This window comes from Pholcus phalangioides, unplaced genomic scaffold, assembly GCF_987345545.1.
Source record: "Pholcus phalangioides strain wild (caught in Gottingen) unplaced genomic scaffold, Ppha-v1.0 ptg000008l_1, whole genome shotgun sequence".
Lineage (NCBI taxonomy): Eukaryota > Metazoa > Arthropoda > Arachnida > Araneae > Pholcidae > Pholcus > Pholcus phalangioides.
In genome coordinates, this window is record NW_028301601.1 from 4,093,969 (window position 1) to 4,118,628 (window position 24,660).

Sequence of the window (24,660 nt, forward strand, 5' to 3'; positions counted from 1 at the left end):
AAGTGTTTTGAATGATGAGGAAGTGAAGTCAGGATAATGTGTCAGTTTGAGGATGATGTGACCTTGATGAGGAAGAGGAAAAAACGGCTGCATTAATCGTTCGCAAGTTGCTCGAGAAGAATGTGGACGCAACCAATACAGTGCCGCTGCTTTCAACAGGCCCGGTGCGAAAATAATAACTGAACCCCGTCCTATAAGGGGCGCCACCCCCACAGAATTTTATAAAAACTTAAATATTTTTAGTCTGACAGAAATTTTTGAAGAAATAATTTCTCTTTTTAACGTGGGTTTATATCGCCTGATGAACAAAAACCAGACACAAAATGAAAAACAAGGAAATTTGAATTTCTGAAATAGAAAAAAGGGAAATAAAGCTTACAGCTACTTAATAACTATACAACCCCCCCCCCCCTTGCTACATGAATGACGTATCAGATATCGTATCCGTTATTTGGATACTTTTTCTAACTGGAACCATGCCCATAAGATCAACGGTTCGCCAGTAAAATGCGGCCAAGGGAATTAACCTCCCCCCCACTCGCTTACAAGCAACGTGCAGGAAATTCGGATGAACTCTATTGGCCAAATCGGCGATAAATATGGTAACCTTATTCTAGCCTAACCGCATGTTAGAAAAATTAGGGAAAGAAAGACAAGTAGAAGAAAAGGAAGAGAAAAAGAATGAATGAAAAGAAAACAGTATAATATACGAGAGAGTAGTTTCGAACAAGATTTCTGTTTTCGTCCTCACCCTACCTGATCTCTTTCGCTCTTATATGCATTATCATATGGGGAGGGGGAAATATATCACTACTTGGAGTGTAGAAATAAACGCAGGTTAAAAGGAACAACTGCATATGGTTACAACAAAGGTCAGTGGTGATGAGAGAGAGGAAAGAGAACAGAGAGAACTTGTTTGATTTGGTCCACTATCGTTTCAACGCAATATTACGTCCTTGATCGTAAAGTGGTTAAGGAATCACCCGGTGCAGCACAAACACTTTGTGACCTCAAGGAGACTGTAAATTCATTCAAGCAGGCTTAAAGGAATAGGTTATAGAATATTGTTCAGTAACACACACACACAACTATTATATATATTAGACATGTTTTACTGTATTTTTTATTCATATATTTTTGAAAAAAAAAAAAGCATAGTGCAGTGGATCCCGCTTTTTTCACGTTTTTCAAAAAAAAAGGAAAAAAACCGTCATGAAAAAACGTTGTAAGCGGGAAAACACTTTAAATGGGAAATCTTAATGAGAATTACTTTGAGTTTTGAGACCACAAAAATTAATCGTACTAAACGGGGAAACGTTATAAGTGGGAATGTTATGAGTGGGATCAACTGTATATATATATATTAAGGGGTTCTTGTTTTCTCCAACTTTTGACGGTGGTTGGTTGAAAGGTGTAAATATGGGTGAAAAAAAACGTTTTTTGTTTCAAAGTGAATTTTTTGTTCATGTAAAAGAAAAAGGAAATATAATTCCGGAAACATGAAAACGAGGACAAAAAAGGGAAAATTTCGAAGAACTCATGAGTAAGCTAATCAGTGCCGCCCTTAGCAGACGTGGGGCATGGTGCGAAAATAATAGTGCCCCCCCCCCTCCAAGAACCGATTTTTTTCTTCTGTGAGAGAAGGGAATCGAAAAATAAGGAAATGGAAATTATGGAAATTCAGAATAAATGCAAAGACAAACAGTTTCATAATTGGTGAAAATTCAGAATTGATAAAAATTCATAAATAAAGAATTGATAAAAATTCAGAATTAAAGAATTGATGAAAATTCAGAATTGGTGAAGATTCAGAATTCCAGAATTGATGAAGATTCAGAATCCAGAATTGGTGAAGATTCAGAATCCAGAATTGATGAAAATTCAGAATAGGTGAAGATTCAGAATTCCAGAATTGATAAAAATTCAGAATTAAAGAATTGATGAAAATTCAGAATTGGTGAAGATTCAGAATCCAGAATTGGTTAAAATTCAGAATCCAGAATTGGTGAAGATTCAGAATCCAGAATTGATGAAAATTCAGAATCCAGAATTGATGAAAATTCAGAATAGGTGAAGATTCAGAATTCCAGAATTGATAAAAATTCAGAATTAAAGAATTGATAAAAATTCAGAATTAAAGAATTGATAAAAATTCAGAATTAAAGAATTGATAAAAATTCAGAATTGGTGAAGATTCAGAATCCAGAATTGATGAAAATTCAGAATTGGTGAAGATTCAGAATCCAGAATTGATAAAAATTCAGAATTCCAGAATTGATAAAAATTCAGAATTAAAGAATTTATAAAAATTCATAAATAAAGAATTGATAAAAATTCAGAATTAAAGAATTGATGAAAATTCAGAATTGGTGAAGATTCAGAATCCAGAATTGGTGAAGATTCAGAATCCAGAATTGGTTAAAATTCAGAATCCAGAATTGGTGAAGATTCAGAATCCAGAATTGATGAAAATTCAGAATCCAGAATTGATGAAAATTCAGAATAGGTGAAGATTCAGAATTCCAGAATTGATAAAAATTCAGTTCGGAAATAAAGAATTGATAAAAATTCGGAAATAAAGAATTGATAAAAATTCGGAAATAAAGAATTGATAAAAATTCATAAATAAAGAATTGATAAAAATTCGGAAATAAAGAATTGATAAAAATTCATAAATAAAGAATTGATAAAAATTCATAAATAAAGAATTGATAAAAATTCAGAATTAAAGAATTGATGAAAATTCAGAATTGGTGAAGATTCAGAATCCAGAATTGATAAAAATTCAGAATTCCAGAATTGATAAAAATTCAGAATTAAAGAATTGATAAAAATTCATAAATAAAGAATTGATAAAAATTCAGAATTAAAGAATTGATGAAAATTCAGAATTGGTGAAGATTCAGAATCCAGAATTGGTTAGAATTCAGAATCCAGAATTGGTTAGAATTCAGAATCCAGAATTGGTGAAGATTCAGAATCCAGAATTGGTTAGAATTCAGAATCCAGAATTGGTGAAGATTCAGAATCCAGAATTGATGAAAATTCAGAATAGGTGAAGATTCAGAATTCCAGAATTGATGAAGATTCAGAATCCAGAATTGGTGAAGATTCAGAATCCAGAATTGGTGAAGATTCAGAATCCAGAATTGGTGAAGATTCAGAATCCAGAATTGGTGAAGATTCAGAATCCAGAATTGGTGAAGATTCAGAATCCAGAATTGGTGAAGATTCAGAATTAAGGAATTGATAAAAATTCAGAATTAAAGAATTGATAAAAATTCAGAATTAAAGAATTGATAAAAATTCAGAATTAAAGAATTGATAAAAATTCAGAATTAAAGAATTGATGAAAATTCAGAATTGGTGAAGATTCAGAATCCAGAATTGGTTAAAATTCAGAATCCAGAATTGGTTAAAATTCAGAATCCAGAATTGGTTAAAATTCAGAATCCAGAATTGGTTAAAATTCAGAATCCAGAATTGGTGAAGATTCAGAATCCAGAATTGATGAAGATTCAGAATCCAGAATTGATGAAAATTCAGAATTGGTGAAGATTCAGAATTAAAGGATTGATAAAAATTCAGAATTAAAGGATTGATAAAAATTCAGAATTAAAGGATTGATAAAAATTCAGAATTAAAGGATTGATAATTCCAGAATTAGTGAAATCTAGAATTAATAAAACTTCAGAATTGATAAAAATTGAGAATTGATAAAAATTCAGAATTGATAAAAATTCAGAATTCCAGAATCAATTCCAAATCATTGAATCAATATTCATCAAATTATCCCATACAAAGGTTTTTAATACAACCTCTGACAATAAAGTTCGGTGAATGAAGTCAGAACGGCCGATCTGGCAACACTGGTGGAGCAAAACGCTGCACATGCGTAGAGGCAGGTGTTGACCATTTGCCGCCACCGTTGTTCAGTTGAGCGTCGTTTGTGTTCCGTGAAAGACTTGTTTTACAAAGTGCTTGTTTAGTGCGTTGGTTCTTAACCGAGAACAGGAAAATGAACGAGTCCGAATTCCTGAGGATGAGTCCTGGTGTCTCAGGTACGACCCTGAAACGAAACGGCAAAGCATGGAATGGCGTTCTCCTGCATCACCTCGTCGGAAAAAGGTCAGAGCAGAAAAATCACGCATCAAAACGATGCTAATCACCTTTTTTGATAGTCAAAGCATTACCCACAAGGAATTTCTACCTGAGGGAACGACGATGAATGCTGCAAGGTGCATTGATATTTTGACCCGTTTCATGAAACGTTTACGCAGGGTACGACCACAGTACGCACAACAAGGTTCATGGTTTCTTGTTCACGACAATGCTCGCCCTCACACAGCCAATATCGTCAAACAGTTCCTGGCAAAAAAGGGGGTGGTGCAAATCATAGGCGTAAACTTCTATAGGGCCCATGGGCCTGAGCCCCCCCAACATTTTTGAAGACGCGGCTCAGCCCCCCCAAAAATTCGTATGAATATGGCTTATTCATTTTGCAATGATGAGAAATTTTTTTTAACCAAAAGTTGTCCTAATTATGAATTAGTTAATGGAAACAATCTGCACAAAATTTTAGTTCTTTTGAAAAATCTGGATGGTCTTTGGCTTTCTTGTTCCATGACAATACGTTTATCTCATTTCTTCCCTGCCGTTCAATCCCCAATTGCACCCTCCATCGGTTCCAATCCTTACTGCCAGAAGGCACGGCTGAGAGGAAGATTCTTTGAGGTGTTGAGGGGGCTCTTTCTTCTTTGCCTGTGGCAAAAACTGAGTGTCTCTCGATGGAGTGTCTCTTCTTTTGTTCACTGCGACGGGAGGACGGCCATGGCGCCGACATGAAAATAAGCCCAAAGATGCATGGTGGGGGGAGGTTGAAAATTGGGAAGCAATGATATTGAAACCGAAATAAATTACACTCTATAAAGAATAGGTGCCAGAACCTAGAGGCTGAGGCCATTTGAGCCCCCCCCCCGCAATAAATTTTGTAAGGGGACTGAGCCTTCCAGTAATTACTGAAAAAAACTATTGTGCAATGCATTCTCCCTCTCCTTCGTACACGCTTGAGTCCCGTATATGCGGGAGGACCAATAACTTTTAGCCCCCCCCCCCAATGTTTTTTTGAAAAATATTGGGGAAAAAAGCACATTCTAAATGCCCATTCATAACAGATCTTGAGGACCGATGCCGAAACATTTTTCAAGCCCCTTTACAACAAAATTTGACTGGGGGTGGGGGTAGAACATAGGCGTAAACTTGCATTCTAATTGCATTCTAATTGCATTCTAATTGCATTCTAATACTAGGAATATGAAATTTCCTCCTTATAAATCAGGGATTCTCAAACTATCTACGTTAGCAGCGCTCTTATATAGAAATTTTAAATACGGTATTTCAATAAATGTTGAAGAGAGGTTAAAAGGTGAAATTTGCGTCGTCCCCCCCTCTGGTCCGGCACCCTAGACATTTGACCCCTCCCCCCAGCCCTGTTTCCAGTACTCCAACACTTAGGTAGCCAGGGCCGGAACTAGGGAAGAAGGCAGTTTTCACAGGCGGATTTCTTGTGGGGACTGCTAATTCTGGGGGGGGGGGGGGTGGAAGACGAAAAATATCGTTTCGATCGTTTTTTTTAGTGGGGAGAGGGTGAAAAAATTACATACTCTTCCCTCCCTCCACGACTAAAATGATCCTGTCTCCGTTGGACCGGGCTTTTGGACAGATCTTTCGCGAGGACCCCGATTTTTCACAGGGAAGTGCTGGGTCCGGTGACCGCAAAGAGGGGGTTTTACATACCCTGTTTACGTTCGCAGCACTGTTAGAAATTTTAAATATCTTGCGGCATCACAGTCGATCTCAAGGAGGCATTTCGATGCTTTCCCCCCCCCCCCCACCTCTTTCCCGACAATAAAATGATCTTCAGTCCTAGTTACAGCCCGTCTGTGGCATCTAGTGGCGTGTTTCCCGGGGGGAAGGGCACTCAGCGAGCTATAAGCACGGCCATGGACTCCCACATATTGGAGAAGAGCTTCTAGCCTGGGATCTTTGGCGGACTTTTTATTCCGTGTATTTTTTTTTTTTTTCATGATAAAGGGGCCGCACCTTCTGCAGCTGTCAAAGAGCATTTCAATAGGGTTCAGTTTCGGCTGCTTCAATGCAGGTTTACTGAATACAATCACCATTTCCTAATTAGAAGGACGGGGAGTGTATAGCGTGTCGCTTATGTGGGGAATATGTCACCTGGAGGCATCCGTCCATATGGGGACCCCCCTTCTGATCCTGAAAACTACATTCTTCTTGACGCCGCTGGTCAAGGCTTTAAAAGCTTTTGTGCTTAATGGATGGCCATCCGTGAAGGACGCCGACATAGATGATCCTAATTGGAATATAAAGAAATTACGGTGGTGAAGAAAAATCTAGACGAGGTTTGTGATTCTGCAAAATAAGAATAGCTGTGTTTGGAGCCACTTGAAGTAAACTCCCCCACTGAATCCCCCCCCACAAATGTTGAGATGGACAGTTCCACAGTATTTTATGGTTTGTGTGGACCACATTCGGTTGTGCACGTACAGTATAACCTTCTGTTAGTAAAACATGTTGTATTACAAGAAAACGGAAAAGTTCCTCGTGATTCCGCACAGTTTCCTGACAGAAAAAGTAAGCAATATTAAATATAGCTACACATTTTTGATAAATTCATGCATTTTAAACATTTTCTTTAATGATAATTTATTCAGAATCTTCAAAAACAATCTAGATTTTGCAGCCCTCTAATACTTATAATCAATAAAGCGTAGTATAAAATATTTTTTTTTCTGTTAGACATATCAATAAATTAATAAAACTTACCATGTTTTATTTTTTTCAATCATATTTAAAATTTATTTAAGAAAAATTTAAACTCCATTTGGCTTGCATACTTGTAAAAGTGACAATATTTGAATCGAGTTTTTAATAAGAAATTTATGCAACTAAAAAAATTATTATTTTTCTAATTTAAAACCTGATATATGACTCAATATATGAGAGTAAAATAAATCTTAAATAAGTGACATGTAATTTGATTTTGGGGGAAATATACACTGTATCTTAAAATATAAATAAATACAGGGCTCGACAAAAATCATTAAAAAATTTAGGCACCAGCCAAATTTTGTAAGAGCCAAGCATGGTTTTTTCACGAGAAAAGTATCTTAAATAATCTTTTTTCAACCTTTCTGGGAATTGATGACCCCCTTCCCATGGCCGCAGCTAGATACTTTGTCATCTGGGGCAATTCGGAATTTTGGCGCCCCTTGCATGTAGAAGAAGCAGTTAAAGGGTGAATTCGACTCACATTCTGGTCCAGCGTCCGGAGCACCAGACCTACCTGCTTTCTCTAGTTGTGGCTCTGCTCCTTTCTATGTTGGAAGACAATTATGAAATCGGAAAATTTTGAGCCATCACTAGATTCTGATTTAGCAATCATATATACAAAATTTTAGGCGCGAATACAGATTTTCCAGTCACCATGGTGACCTGGCACTTGGGGTTTGCCCAACCTTGGAATAAATAAAGATGCATATACTGTTCTGAATATATTTTTTGTATATAGTCATTTTCATGACCCCGCCCAGGGGATTTCGGGATTCATGAGATCTGGGGGATCCTGGGAGGATATACTCAGATTTACGGCATGACTAGATCTGAATAAATTGCCTATGGCGATAGACCGGAGTTGTGCTCGTTTCAATGAGAGAGAGAGAGAATGAAAGTATATTTTTACTTGGACCGTGATCAAACTAGAATGGGGCTCAAGGGCAAAGGCTACGCCCCCAACAATCAAATAAATTTTTGTTAATTAAATGCTTTTGGAAAATTGGCACCAACTCAAAAATTCTCTGGAAGAAATTCCGTGTCCCCCCCCCCCCCCAATAGATTGGTTTTCTTGGGTACGCTCATGCTCAGGGGTAGTCCCATTCCAAGGGCGTAGCGAAGAGGAAGACTTGGGGGACTGGTCCCCTCGTCCGAAATGTGAGAAAATGACCGAAAAAAGGGGAAAAGATGACCAAATCTATTGTTCTATCACTTTGGTCCCCCCTGCCGAACGAAATTTCTGGCTACGCCCTTGTCACATTCACTTTGGTAACAATACATTAAATGATTGTTATACAGTCGAATATCCTGTTATAACGAAGTCCAAGAAACCGGAGAAAACACTTCGTTATAAAGAAATTTCAGATTGTTTGCATTGTTCCTATGTATACTTATTAGAGGGATTAGAAAACCATTCGTTAAAACGATATTTTCGCTGTAACGGTATTCGTTAAAACGGGATTCGCCTGTAATTAGAGCCCGAATTTTCCACTTAAAAAAAATGGCTAAATATGAACTAAAACTGAGAAAATATGTGCTAAAGAACAAATAACCAAGCAAAAAACGGAAATGCGTTTTTAAATGCATCTTTTCTATTTATCTCGGTGCATATTCATTTGCAAAAACATTCTCATGCAAATGATTTCTACATGTATTTTATTTAGGAATTTCTAGTTATTAGTACTGTAGCTGCTCACTAATAGAAAGAAAAAGTTGCTCGAAAAAGAAGCAAACTACACGTGCACACAAGTAACAAAACATGAATAATGACAAAAATGGGCGGATTTTTCTCCTGAGATTTTACTTCTTTTTACTTGAAAAAAAAAGAAATGACAAGCAAATAAAGCACCCGGGATTCGGGTATGGTCCATTGTAGCTAGAAGGTCCTTGGAGTTGAGCAACCAAACTATTTGAAAATGTCGAATTTCCGATTCGATAGACGAATTTCCTGATCCATAAATCCATGGAAGTGAGCATGAATGTAATAAGTTCAGACTTTTAATTGTTCAGTTGGTCATCTAAACCGCTTTGATGATACGAAATTCTATGGAAAACGTCTTATACTCTTAGAGAATCAACTGATTTGAGATCAAAAATCAATTTCACATGACTAGAGTTCCGTTCAATCGTTAATATTAGAACGAAATGATCTCAAAGACGTCCCAATGCAGATAAAGCAGCAATTTTCAATAATTTTATGTCCTTACAGAGCGAAACGTGAAAATTCGTTTATAATGAGAACTACGTTACAGCGAAAACTTTTCTTGTGGTTGTGAGCTGTTGTTATAACGAACTTTTATTGTATTTATGAGCAATATTAATTTGAAAAATTACAAAAATTTAATTAATCTTCCGCACAACTTGAAAATTTGCACTTATTCTGAAAATTCTTCAATTACATACATTTATACACACATTAATGCTAAAAAGAGGTTAATTTATATAAATGCAACAAACAGGACTAATCATAACAAATTTATAAATAGTGCAAAAAAAAAAAAAAAAAAATGAATAAATCAAAAATAAAAAGGTCAATTTCCCGTGACCTTTTATTAAATTAAGTTGCATAATAACCAAGAATGGCCACTGAAGCTGTGCTTTCCAAAGTGTGAAATATCGACCCCTGGGGGAAGGGGTCAATGCAATTGTCCAAAGGGTCGATAGAAGCTATGGGTTTAGTATAGGATCCTATGGGTGGGCTTGAGTTGGGAGAAATGAGAAAGAAATTTTTTTTAAAGAAGAGCTATGGAACACAAAAAGTTTGGGAAACTTTTCACTGAAGCAGCGGTTCTCAACCGGTGCTCCGTGTACACTTCCCGGGGGCTCCGCACCCACTCGAAGAAAATAAATCAGTAAATTCGATAAATGAATATAAGAGGAGAGCGTACGGGGCTCCACCATAGAAATTTTACGCCGAATAGAGGCGGCCACTGATGCATATTTGTGTTTGAGTACAGGTGATCATTTGTGGAGATTTTACTGTATTTAGGAAAATGTAATGGAACCCTTTGTATATATCTCCCTATTACGTTTCTGACCTTACTTATTTGTACGAGGTTTTGCTTCAGTTGCTATACATTTCTATACATTATCCCTGTATACAGGGCCTAATTTCTTCATGAGCAAATGAAGCCTTTATAACTTTGAGCCCCCGAAATTCAAACAACATACATTCACTGACCAATTAACATCTTTGACTCTTGTCGCAAGAGCCTCCTAACTCCTGCTTTACCCAGGGCCCTGCCTGTATACACTTCAATTAATCGACGTTTTCACTTCGATTCGAACTCCCAAGTCTTTGGAAAACACCTTTTCTATCAATCGAATCACATAATTTTTCAATTGGTGAAAACGTGTCACTGAAATACAGTGTTTTACGGTTTTCAAAAACCCATCATGAAGAAACGTTGTAAGCGGAAAAACTAAGCGGGATCGACTGTAGTTTCTCATGCATATTTTTTACTGAAAAAGTAATAAAATTTAAGATGATTGACTGGTTCAATCAGGGCTGCAACTAGATGCTTGGTTACCCGGGGCAGGCGCGCATTTTGACGCCCCCCTCGTAATGTTGAAGGAGAGGTTTTAGAATGAAATTTGCACCCCATCCGGTCTAGCGCCCGGGGCACGAGACCCGCCTGCTCCTCCCTAGTTGTGGCCCTGTGTTCAATGGCTTTTGACAGGTACTGAAATAATTATTGAACGGGCTACGGTATGCTGATAGCCAGGGCTGTAACTGGGATTTTTGTCGCCCCCACATTCGATAATTTTGTAACGGTGTTCTCTGTCAAATAAAGGACGTTTTACATAACGTTTAAATAACACTTTTTTTTTCGGTTAAATCTTGAAATGAATACCGTAAAATTGCTTGAGACTTTAGCAACAGTAATGTTATGATAGTATTATAAGTATATTTCTTCTCAAGCATAAGATTTTGAATCAAAACGACAGATTTTCACAAATTTTTTTTTCGGAAACGTCTGTAAAAAAAAAGTGGGGGGGGGGGGGTAATTTTCGGAAAAAGTTCGTTTTGCAGTACTGCTTTCGCATTTATACGACGCGTCGTATAAACGAGGTTCCATTAGAGCCTGAGCCCCCCCAACATTTTCAATAAGTTTACGCCTATGGTGCAAATTGAACATCCACCATACTCGCCAGATCTCAATCCTCCAGACTTCTTCCTATTCCCACGACTCAAACTCGCTTTGAAAGGAAAGAGATTTGACGATATTCCTGACATCCAACGAAACGTGACGAGGCTTTTAAACTCCATCCCAAAAGAAGACTTCTTGAAAAGTTTCCAGGACATGTATAGGAGATCTCAGCGGCGCATAGTAATGGGAGGTGACTATTTCGAAGGACAGTAAGGTAACTTTCGTTAACATTTCACCAAAGTTAATGTTACAGGACTATTCACCGAACTTTATTGTCAGAGGTTGTATTGTCAGTATTGTTCAAGGCGCAAATGCGAGCCGATCTTCCCGTTGAAAAGTCTCGCCACAGAGAGCAACCGTCCTACAACGATAAATCATTCAATCATAACACTTCACTCATAGTTAGAAAAACTGGTGGCAGATGGCAGCACTACACATAGCAAGCATTAAAGAGAAACAAAACTTCACGTCAGGTTTCACTACACGTACACGCACATTCCCGCATGCACCGATTCGTTGGGGGTTCCGCAGGGGGGGGGTGTGGGCGGAATGCATGTGTGGTGTAGCAGTAGTAGGTAGGGCCTCCAAAAAATGGCTCGGGGATCCATGATGTTCTTAAGTCAGCCACCTCGTTGGGCAATTTGCCTGTTGTGGCGTTGTATTTGTATTTGTATATATTCGCATCACGCAGCCAGCTGTTAAGAACCTTTGAATGGATAGCGGGAGTGACATCATCCTCTGATAAGTCGCCATCTGGTGGCATTGTTAGCAATTGTGAGCTTTGGTCTGAGTTGGCCGACCATCGATGTACGGTACCGTTCAGTGCACGCGAGCTCCAAGGAAAGTGAGATATTCGTTGCTTCTGTAGTTTAGTGCGTTCACCCGGAAAGTGAAAGGACGTGGGTTCGATTCCCCGCAGGAGCAGTTGAATTTTTGTCTCTTTCCAAAATCTTCTCATCAGCCAGCTGTTAAAAATTTTTGTATCAGTTTATTAATTAAAAAAAAAATATTATTCTCACATGAAGACACGATTTTTTTTTTGCCCTGAAAGTGTGAGATTCCAAATTCAATTTACAAAACAAAAATTTCCTTCATTTCAGCGCTTATGCCATCAATTTGGAATTTTTTTTTAACTAGCCTATTCAAGGAAAAATAAAATTTAAATTTTTTTTTGTTTACAATTTTAATGTTGTATCTATGGACATGAGCAAGTCCAGAAAACATAGAGGAAATTTTTTCGTGAATTTTATATACTTGATATCTCTAAACTAAAGGATTAGAAAGGAAAATAATAGAAAGAAAATTATACATAAAATTATTTCAAATCTTGCTTCTGCAAGATTTGAGCGACTTAAAATATATTGAGCGACTTAAACTAAAACTTTTTTTTTCTCTAAAAAACCAAAAAAAGGCGAATTTCCTGCCACGGACACTTAAAGCTGACCAACAACCACAACTGGCTAAGGGGTCATTCAAGTATTGCGTCAGCATCGGGGGGGGGGGGTTTCGGATTTGCTGACTTTTGATGACAAGAGGGGGGGGGGTGAGGTTTGAAGGTTGCTTACGTCATCAACCACCCTTTTTGAAGATGAGAAATATTCTAAGCTGCTGACGAAATTTTGCTGACAGGGAAGGGGCGGGGGTCAAAAATGGCTAAAAATCTGCTTATGTAATAGTTTAGTTGAATGGCCCCTAAGAAAAAAAAATTCCAGCTGAACCATTCCCAAGTAAGAAATAGCCCAATGCTGAATCTGTCAACAAGCCTGCAGTGACGGAAGAGTCAGGAAGGGGGGGGGGATGGAGGCTTCGGTGGCTTCTGCTTAAAATACTAGGTAGATCTTTCAGGTGATACGAGTGAACGTTGGACTCATCATCGTGTATCGTATTGTAGGTAGAGTTTCCGATTTGAATGGTAATTTTACATGAGTGCTTTCATGAAAGGTGATTTCTTAAGCGGAGTGGGGTGACGCATTATATCAGGAGTTTACTAACATTAGAACTCCACAGACGGATGATTGGGATAACCAAAAAGTGACCCTGTAAGTGGAGTAACTCGTTACCCGGGTGACGCACTAACGAGGTTTGACTGTACAGTAAAATGTTTTATTTCAACGCTAGGGTGCTCCACCTCACTGGACACGTGCTGCACGTGAATTACTTGAAGGATTGGCCATGGGGGACCAATACCTTGGCTATCGCGATTGGCCGCCTTAACTCCACTGGATTTCTTTTTGTGTGGTTATGTTAAACACATCTGTTTCCAGGGGCGTCGGAAGCATGGGCGAAGATACGGGGGGGGGGAGGGCATTGCCTCCTCAGCTTCAAAGGTGTAGTCGACTGATATAATGTATATATGAATTGACATCATCATCATCGTGCCCCGGGCGCGGTAACCCAGGTCGATAAGATACTCGCCTAAAGTACCGCCTTAAAGGATGTTTATAGGTGTCGCGAGTTCGATACCCGATTCGTCCTTGTCAGAAAACTTTCCTGACACAGGGGTACAACAGAAACGGCGACATGACCACAGAAAAAATTGCTACAGCAGGGAGTCCCCCCATCGAGGGGTTAGCTCACCAACCTCTCGACGAGTATTAAAAAAAATAAGCCTGCCGTTCGGAATCGGCAATAAATTGTACGTCCCGGTTTAATTAGACCTCGTGTACAAAAAATGACCGTGGTGCGACAAAAATGATCAATAATCATCGTGCCCCTCCAGCAATAATGACCGTGACTTCCAGGTCTATCTCCGCCTATGGCCGGAAGTGTTTCGAAACTGTGGGTGCTCGTCTTAGTAATTTTATAGGGGGTGCTCGGATTCATGCCACAAATTATCGTGGGTGCTTGCGCGTCCGCAGCACCCCCGGCTCCGACGCCAGTGTCTGTTTTTGATATTAATGCTAGAAAACCTTGGTGAGAAATCGAGAAATTCACGTGCTCAAACATTTCCCGTGTCTTTAAACTGTTGTGGTGCAAAATTGTTGAGTACTATTTAAGCTGACAGTACTCCAAGAAAGAAAACTTTTGGCCTGGTGATCATATTAGTGGGGTACCATTTTTGAGTTGTTACCGTGTCCGCAATAACCCTTTGTGTATCGGTGAGTAATTCTCCTGAATAAATATGTACTACAGCATTTTAACCGAAACAATTAAGTCACAAAGAAAAAATAATATGTCAACACACAGAGGTCTAAATGCACATTAGGTTCTTTAATTCTTAATTCCAAAAACAAAATACCAAAAAAAAACAACGATGCTGAAAACCTTATTTTACTTATCGAAAAATTATTTGGGTGCAAAACACAAAAAACTAAATATTACTGCAGTTTGGCTTTTCCTGACCACTCAACAAAATTTGAAAGAGAAAATGTACTCACTATCTCCCATATTAAGGTCACTTCATTCTTGACAACCGGATTTCGATGAACAGTTCTCTTTAACTTGAACACTCAGTACGGACAGTTCGTTTTCTCATAAGTCATCCTTTGACTGGCGAATTTGCTTGGCGAATTGAACGATTAATGTCCTCTGTATCTGCTGAAGCAACGGTCCGTGCACATACTTTACGATGTCGGAGCATCAAAGTTCTCCATCTGTACTACCACTCGGGGTAGTGTGGACATGGACGAAGTAGCATCCTTAGACTGGACTGCAAGAGACAGCTGCTGGGCTTCATCTTTCTGGCATGACAGTAAACCTTCCTTTCTGGATCAGTTTGGAGCAACTGATATAAAGAGACGATGCTTCATACTGTTTTTCTTTTTATCTTACATCTTCAAGTAAAATATTACGACTTTTGGCAGTTCAGAACTAAATGGGGTTTGAGTGACTTGACTTGGGATTTGAGTTTCAGGGGCTCTTCAAGTTACGTGGGGGGGGGGGGATTCTTCAACGGCGGGACCACGCTTTCTCGTGCAACTGGTCCCGATGAACTGCACACCTCCAAAGTTTTTCAGTGATAATATGTAAATTGAGTGATGGGCGGGGCTTGAGAAAGCGCACCCTCTAATTCGTCGCGCAAACTGCGTCATCCAAAATTTTACCCAATTGTATCCCGAGGCGCGAACACAAACATGAAACCAAAAGAAAAACATCTTCTCTCAATACGGGGTCGATTTAAGAAAATGAACGGCTTTCAGCAAAGTTTATAATTACAACAATAATTTTCAATATAAGATTTCCGAATAAAATGCAGAAATATTCATCAAAATCAAAAAAAATTAACATCATTGTGTGGAGAAAAAAATTAGCTTTCCAACGATATGCGACATCATATATAAATATTCTTGTTTCGCGACATGCCGAAAAATTTAAATCTAAACAAAGGAAATTCTTAAAAAAATTCAAATTCAACATTTTCTCGATGACAGAGAATAATTTCAAGCATATATAACATTATAGTTTCTCTTCCTCACAATATTTTACAACACAAGCCTTTTTTTTTTTCCTTCAAAGCATTGGAAACAGTGGAGAGAAAAAGGAAAAAAAAATATATAAATTTTTAAAATTGAAAAACTCACACGGTCTCAAAATTAAACTCTTGATTAACAAAAATGTTTGTTTCCCTTATTAAAAAAAAAAAACCATCGACTCAGAATATGCAAAAGGCGAAAAATCGGCTTTTCAAGTATATAAAAAAAATATACAACGCATTACGAACAAGTGAGAGAGAAAGAGAAAAAAAGAAAAGGAATCTTATCTTCCTTTTACATGTACGGGAAGCATTCGCGTTCGTGCGGGAACAAGAAAACTGACTCATCAAGATGGCGATAATATCTTTGATTATCAGTGGATCATTAGGTGTGTCTCTCTCACAAAAGAAAGAATATATTATTCAAAAGAACACACATTTTCTCGTTCAATTTAACTCGGAATTTCTCAAAATTTTACAGGAAGAATCAGAAAAATTCAAGGAATTTGTTGTTGAGCTCAAATGATTGAGATGTCAAAGCAAAGCATTTAATATTTAGAATTTTCCGACAAACACATACAGTGTGATGCATAAAGAGTGTGTGTCCACTCTGTACGAATGATCTGTGGTTCAGATCTCGGGCATTTCATGAATATCAGACGGAATGATAACACAAGAGGAAAGGAACTAGACAACCACGAGATTCGGTTCAGCTTTCCACAATAATATAAAGACAGAAGCTCAAATATTTTCCACGCGACAAACACAATTATATTTACATTTAGCAAATTTCACTTATTTGACATGACAATTCTGGATTGAAAATATGTCAGGCTTCTTTGTCAAAGGGGGGGAAAGTGTCCTACTTTTCCCACCGTGACATCACCGACGGTTTCGGAAAAAAAATTTTACCGCAGGGAAAATTTTTAGAGAAAACACTCCATAAAAACAACAGATGTCAGGAATTTATCAATGATATTGTTCAACACATGATGAAAAGAAAGAAAATGATTGAGTGATTTAGTTGCCTGGCTGTTCATAGTGTTTCAAAAGAAAGAACAATCGCAACAGTTACCATGACTCATTTGACATTTGGGGACAAGGAATGAAGACAATGTCTACACAGATGAACAAAATACAAAGTGTGTCACCTGAGTTATTCCAATGTGTTACCTCTATACTGCTTCTCATACCATCGAAATATGACTTCGATTCAACGAATTTGTCCATGCTTCGGACTCTACACACGCATCATGAAAACGAAACCAACACACCATGAAAATGAAACTAACGTAAAAGAAAGGACAACATCAATGAAAACGAAACTACTACTTCTCAACGTACAAATACTTAAATCATCAATACACAACAGTGATCTGGTGTTTCACAGATACAACAAAAGGGATCTGGTGTTTCACAGATACAACAAAAAGGGATCTGGTGTTTCACAGATACAACAAAAGGGATCTGGTGTTTCACAGATACAACAAAAAGGGATCTGGTGTTTCACAGATACAACAAAAGGGATCTGGTGTTTCACAGATACAACAAAAAGGATCTGGTGTTTCACAGATACAACAAATGAACAAACTTTAAATCTACAAACCAACTTCTTCTGAGATTCTTTTGATTGTCCTCAATCATACTCGACATACTTGCTTATGTTTACGTGTCATCACAAAATTCTCTTTTTTCCTGGAATACTCAAGCAACAACACATATGATTAATATTCGATTGCTGACATTATAAACAAATTATATTTGTTATACACACAAAATAAACATGTTTTTCAATGTTACATTGTGACAAATTATACATTTGTGAGTCAATTTCCCCTTCGATTTTGTCTCAGTGGTCAGGCAAATGCAAATTGTTACATTGACAATTTTATGATATGATATACACAGAATGAAGAAAAAATTTTTTTCAATGTCAGTCTTTAAGGGATGCTGTGATTCGGTGAACTGGTTGAAATCCATTATGGTTACCATGGTCGCAGCATCAGCTTATGATACAACAGAGCAAATTAGAGTTGTGACAAACATTTCATTCTTATACAACACTTCAATGATTTGTATTCTCATTACGACATTTGTCATGTCTAGACATGCCGTTTCATGATATACAAACAATCAATGAATGTTCACGTTACATGAAAGTTTGCACTAGAGAGTTAGAGTTCAGATTGACCACACGTCCATTTGACAGAACAAGGGAAAAAAATTATACTTCGTCTATCCTTGTGAAAGATTTGACTCAAAATTTTTTTTTTTATTTTATACACAGACTTTATGGTCTTTTTCCATTTTGAAAAGGTATAATCGGGCAACATTATCCTCCAAAGAGAGACAGCACTTACATTGCTTTTTGTGTACGAAAGAAAAAGAATACTGAGCGAATATTCATGAGATCAACCCTGAGCATACATTGGAAAATTCTGTTTTTCGATTATACACACACACAAAAGAGAAAAATTTGCATGGAATTCTTGCAATCACACATCATGCCTAGTGTGAACATGAAAACGACGGAGAACATAGAGGTGTTTACTCTTCTGGTAACAGATTTTTTTTTTCTTTTTTTTTTTTTGCGAAGCCACCTTCCCTGCACACTTCTGTAGTACAATGTTTTTTCTATGGTGCATTCCACCCTGCCAATTGCAGTTGCATTGTCAATGAAACGAAATAACTCACGGGATGAGGGTTCAGCTGTACCTGAAAATATGGGCAAATTGTTATATGCACCCATCAAAATAGGCCACAGGGTTTGTGGATCCTGTGCTTGTGCCATAGTCACTGTGTGTGTATGTCTGTTTACCAAAGGAAAAATAACTAGCAGTAGAACCAAAACAATTATTTGTGCATCAAATGAGAGGTCACCCCTAAAGAATTCGATCAACATAACCTGTACATATGAATATATACACCACTATGTACTTAAATTGTATACACTCTACACCAACATGAAATTTTTCAATTATAGGTACACCAAATAATCATATATACTTCATAGCTAACCTCCAAAATAAAATTTGTGTGTGTGTGACATTTAATTATTATTTTACTTGACAAGAGAGCAGAATATTTTATATTTTCATGCAACACAAATGCATTTCTTAGAATAGCTTCAGGAGAAAATTACTCAGATTCGAGTTGCTCACGGCACCATTTATGTTGTGGTGCAAAATTGTTGAGTACTATTTAAGCTGACAGTACTCCAAGAAAGAAAACTTTTGGCCTGGTGATCATATTAGTGGGGTACCATTTTTGAGTTGTTACCGTGTCCGCAATAACCCTTTGTGTATCGGTGAGTAATTCTCCTGAATAAATATGTACTACAGCATTTTAACCGAAACAATTAAGTCACAAAGAAAAAATAATATGTCAACACACAGAGGTCTAAATGCACATTAGGTTCTTTAATTCTTAATTCCAAAAACAAAATACCAAAAAAAAACAACGATGCTGAAAACCTTATTTTACTTATCGAAAAATTATTTGGGTGCAAAACACAAAAAACTAAATATTACTGCAGTTTGGCTTTTCCTGACCACTCAACAAAATTTGAAAGAGAAAATGTACTCACTATCTCCCATATTAAGGTCACTTCATTCTTGACAACCGGATTTCGATGAACAGTTCTCTTTAACTTGAACACTCAGTACGGACAGTTCGTTTTCTCATAAGTCATCCTTTGACTGGCGAATTTGCTTGGCGAATTGAACGATTAATGTCCTCTGTATCTGCTGAAGCAACGGTCCGTGCACATACTTTACGATGTCGGAGCATCAAAGTTCTCCATCTGTACTACCACTCGGGGTAGTGTGGACATGGACGAAGTAGCATCCTTAGACTGGACTGCAAGAGACAGCTGCTGGGCTTCATCTTTCTGGCATGACAGTAAACCTTCCTTTCTGGATCAGTTTGGAGCAACTGATATAAAGAGACGATGCTTCATACTGTTTTTCTTTTTATCTTACATCTTCAAGTAAAATATTACGACTTTTGGCAGTTCAGAACTAAATGGGGTTTGAGTGACTTGACTTGGGATTTGAGTTTCAGGGGCTCTTCAAGTTACGTGGGGGGGGGGGGGGATTCTTCAACGGCGGGACCACGCTTTCTCGTGCAACTGGTCCCGATGAACTGCACACCTCCAAAGTTTTTCAGTGATAATATGTAAATTGAGTGATGGGCGGGGCTTGAGAAAGCGCACCCTCTAATTCGTCGCGCAAACTGCGTCATCCAAAATTTTACCCAATTGTATCCCGAGGCGCGAACACAAACATGAAACCAAAAGAAAAACATCTTCTCTCAATACGGGGTCGATTTAAGAAAATGAACGGCTTTCAGCAAAGTTTATAATTACAACAATAATTTTCAATATAAGATTTCCGAATAAAATGCAGAAATATTCATCAAAATCAAAAAAAATTAACATCATTGTGTGGAGAAAAAAATTAGCTTTCCAACGATATGCGACATCATATATAAATATTCTTGTTTCGCGACATGCCGAAAAATTTAAATCTAAACAAAGGAAATTCTTAAAAAAATTCAAATTCAACATTTTCTCGATGACAGAGAATAATTTCAAGCATATATAACATTATAGTTTCTCTTCCTCACAATATTTTACAACACAAGCCTTTTTTTTTTTCCTTCAAAGCATTGGAAACAGTGGAGAGAAAAAGGAAAAAAAAATATATAAATTTTTAAAATTGAAAAACTCACACGGTCTCAAAATTAAACTCTTGATTAACAAAAATGTTTGTTTCCCTTATTAAAAAAAAAAAACCATCGACTCAGAATATGCAAAAGGCGAAAAATCGGCTTTTCAAGTATATAAAAAAAATATACAACGCATTACGAACAAGTGAGAGAGAAAGAGAAAAAAAGAAAAGGAATCTTATCTTCCTTTTACATGTACGGGAAGCATTCGCGTTCGTGCGGGAACAAGAAAACTGACTCATCAAGATGGCGATAATATCTTTGATTATCAGTGGATCATTAGGTGTGTCTCTCTCACAAAAGAAAGAATATATTATTCAAAAGAACACACATTTTCTCGTTCAATTTAACTCGGAATTTCTCAAAATTTTACAGGAAGAATCAGAAAAATTCAAGGAATTTGTTGTTGAGCTCAAATGATTGAGATGTCAAAGCAAAGCATTTAATATTTAGAATTTTCCGACAAACACATACAGTGTGATGCATAAAGAGTGTGTGTCCACTCTGTACGAATGATCTGTGGTTCAGATCTCGGGCATTTCATGAATATCAGACGGAATGATAACACAAGAGGAAAGGAACTAGACAACCACGAGATTCGGTTCAGCTTTCCACAATAATATAAAGACAGAAGCTCAAATATTTTCCACGCGACAAACACAATTATATTTACATTTAGCAAATTTCACTTATTTGACATGACAATTCTGGATTGAAAATATGTCAGGCTTCTTTGTCAAAGGGGGGGAAAGTGTCCTACTTTTCCCACCGTGACAAAACCATGTCTGCATAACCGTCCATGCCTTTAAACGTCAGTGCCTGCAATCATGTATTAATTGAAGGCTACTTTTGAATTTTGTACGGTTTTCGGCGATTTTGTTTCCACTAACCACACTATACTGTTTCTCCCGCGTGGTCGCCATTTTCGTTCTTTATTACAGCTGCAGAGCAACTAGCGCCGTCTGCCTCAGGCAACTGATACTAAAAAAAAACAAAAAACTCCAGAACGTTGCAAACTTCATTTCATTTCACCTTGTCGTATTTTTGTTATTAATGTTTAGAATAATAAAGATCTTTATCATTTATTTCCGCGAATGTGATACCACTGAGGGGAGATGCGATACATTCTTTCTTTCGCTGTTTGTAAAATTGTGTTACAGGGGAAGAGTTTCGAATGCTTTTATGTGTAGATCTTGGATGATTATCAGATAATGAAGCTTCGGCAAATCTTCTAATGGACGTCAATTGGTGCTTTTTTGTTTTAAACTACCGTGTTGAGTATTGATAAGAGTTCTGTGGCTTATCTCTATCTTATCCTTAACTAAATCTTTCATTGATTTGAAGCCTTATTTTTACTATCTGCTCGCGGCGTCATTTCCCAGATATAGCAAGAGTTATTTTTATGCTTCTTGAATTTTCTGTAAGATTTCCGAGTGCTCCGTTTCCATTTTTTTGGCACTTTCACTTGCAAATATTAAAGCATTTACTATAAGCTGTTAAAGATTCCTGGAAGTCACCAGATGTTACAACTTTTTTTGCATATTTGAGTTTTTTTTTTTTTAAATTACAACACCCTTACTTTCACATTATACAGTAAAATCCTTCTTTTGAAGACACGGGACAAAAAAAAAAAAAATTGTTCATAAAAGCGGGGTGACCGTATATGTGTGTGAGGAGGTCCATTTTACAGGAGAAACTGTATTTAATCAACTCACTGAATTCATTTGTGATGACACGAACTCCAATTTTACGTTTTTCACTGTATTTGATACATTTTTTTCTGTTAGTGATAGAGAGCGACGATTACTAGAACTGGCCACGTTAAATATCGGGGAATAATGATAATAATAATCGGGGTTGTGCATAGGAGCACAACCAGCAACACATAATTTCAGATTCTATAAACCATAGTTCCTAACCTTTTTTTTGTCCCACACACACACATCTCGCCCCCTTCTTCATAACTTTTTTTTCTCTCACCGCCCTCCAACGCGATCTAACCCATAGGATCCTATCTTATACCCGTAGCTTCTACCGCCCCCTGGAACATTCCATCGCCCCCAAGGGGGTGTCAACGCCCACGTTGGGAATCACTGTAATAAATGGACGTCAGAGGTGCAAAACGTTAATGAACTTCAAGTCAAAATTTCATTCAAAAATTAGCCAAATATAAAATGATGATCAAATATTTAAACTTTTGCTACCATCTAGTGAGGATAATTCAAACCAAAATTGATATTATTGTGTCCGTATAGGGGTTTTAGTAAAATGGAACGAGAAAGAGAGAATGATGAAAATTGCGTGGGTGACTGTATCTGAGGGTGACCATTAAACAAAGGTTCGAAATACATTATTTAAATAGTCTTTTGTCGGGGTATTGTTATTTGGCCCTGAAACACATGAATAGACCTTTAAAGCAATAAAACTTATAATACCAAATATTATAACGTCACGGGGTTGCATTCAATTTTGTAATAAAGCTATATTTTCACCAGTAGGTAAATCTGGTGAAGATGCAAAAATTTAGACCGATTGCTCTTCTTCCCCCATTTGTCAAAATTATTTGAAAAATCAATAACGACAAGACTCACAAATACAATTAACAAACTAAATCTTGGAAGAATTGAGCATATCCGTTTTAAATCAAATCATGGCACTTGTCATCAACTTTTAAGAGTTATAGATCACATACAAAAATCCAAAATTAAAAATGAATATACGTTGGCAGTATCGTTGGATTACAACAAGGCATTCGACTGCATTTGGAGGGAAGGACTCTTACACAACATGATAACAAGGGATTTTCCACCGACCGGTAAAATTGTCAAATTCTTGGAATTATATTTTAATGATAGAACTTTCCAAGTGAAAATAGGTGATCACATATCAAGAAGTGGAATAATAACAGCAGGAATAAATCAAGGATCAAATCTTGGACCATATGTTCATAATATTTTCATGGACGATTTTCCTATGGTGACAAATGGGCTACTGGGAATGTATGCTGATGATGTAATATTGCTTAAATTCAACGAAGATCCTGCAATTGCTCTCAGAGACATTCAAAATGAAATATATCAGATAGAAAGCTGGAATTATTTTAATAGGGCCAAGCTAAATCCGGATAAATGCGAACTTATCTGGCTCACTACAAAGAGAAAACCTATCAATACTTCATTAAATATAATGAATCATAACATCACTCCATCTCAAGAAATAAAATATCTTGGAATTACGTTTGATAATAGACTCAATTTCAGAAATTACACAGTAAATAGAATCAAATCAGCAACTATAACAATGAATCAGAATTCTGTTTTCCAAAAACTCAGCTTGAAAAATAAACTAATGATGTACACACAAGTGATATAAGACCAGCACTTCTTTATGCATTACCAGCATGGATATATGCATCTAAGGCCGGTATTACACTATGAAAGTTTGATAAAATCCCTTTTATAAAACTTGAACCATAAAGCTAACCAATAAAGCTCATAGGTTACATTCGAGCAAATGAAACCGATAATCTTATTGGTTGAATTTTTCAAGTTTTATAAAATGACTTTGAGAAAACTTTTATAGTGTAATACCGCCCTTAGGATGGGATTACACTATAAAAGTTTTGTAAACGTGCTTTTATAAAACTTGAAAAATACAACCATTAAGCTGATCGGTTACATTCGAGCAAATTCAACTGATCGGATTACTGGCTACATTTTTTAAGTTTTATAAAAGAGTGTAATCTCTCGGCCTAAGGGAAATATGTATCAATTGCAAGTTTTTCAAAATAAAATACTCAGGAGAATCACTGGAGCGCTCCAAATTTTTTTAAATCGTCTGATCTTCATAAAGAACTTGGAATTGAGTTAGTCTTCAAATTTGTAAAGAGGACTTCAAAAACTTTCTACGATAGACTGGAAAATTCAAATTCAGCACATCTCCTTTGCTTCTATGATTACGTGACTAAGGCTTTGGGTAAGAGCAAAAATGTCGACGTTGTTTACCTTGATTTCCAGAAGGCATTCGATCGGGTCCAACATGGCAAACTCTTGAAGCGTTTACACGAGATTGGAATAGGGGGGCAACTTGCTGAATTGGATAGAATCGTGGTTAAGAGATAGGTCGCAACGAGTTATGGTGAACGGGGAATTCTCTGGTTGCACAGACGTCACAAGTGGAGTTCCTCAGGGAAGTGTCCTTGGGCCCATACTTTTTTCACTTTTTATCGACAAACTCGATCAGGGTATCGATGGGATTACTAGCAAATTCGCAGATGATGTGAAGCTAATGGGGGTAATCGGGAATGAAAGAAATAGGGAGTTGCTCCAGACCAACTTAAACAAGATTGCAGCATGGGCAAATGAATGGGGCATGACGTTTAGCGTAGATAAGTGCATGGTCGCTCATTTTGGTTCGAACAACCCACAGTTCTCTTACGAGTTGAATGGTGTCACTATCCCGGATGCAACTAGAGTCACCGATTTGGGAATTCTCATTGACGAGCGACTTAAGTTT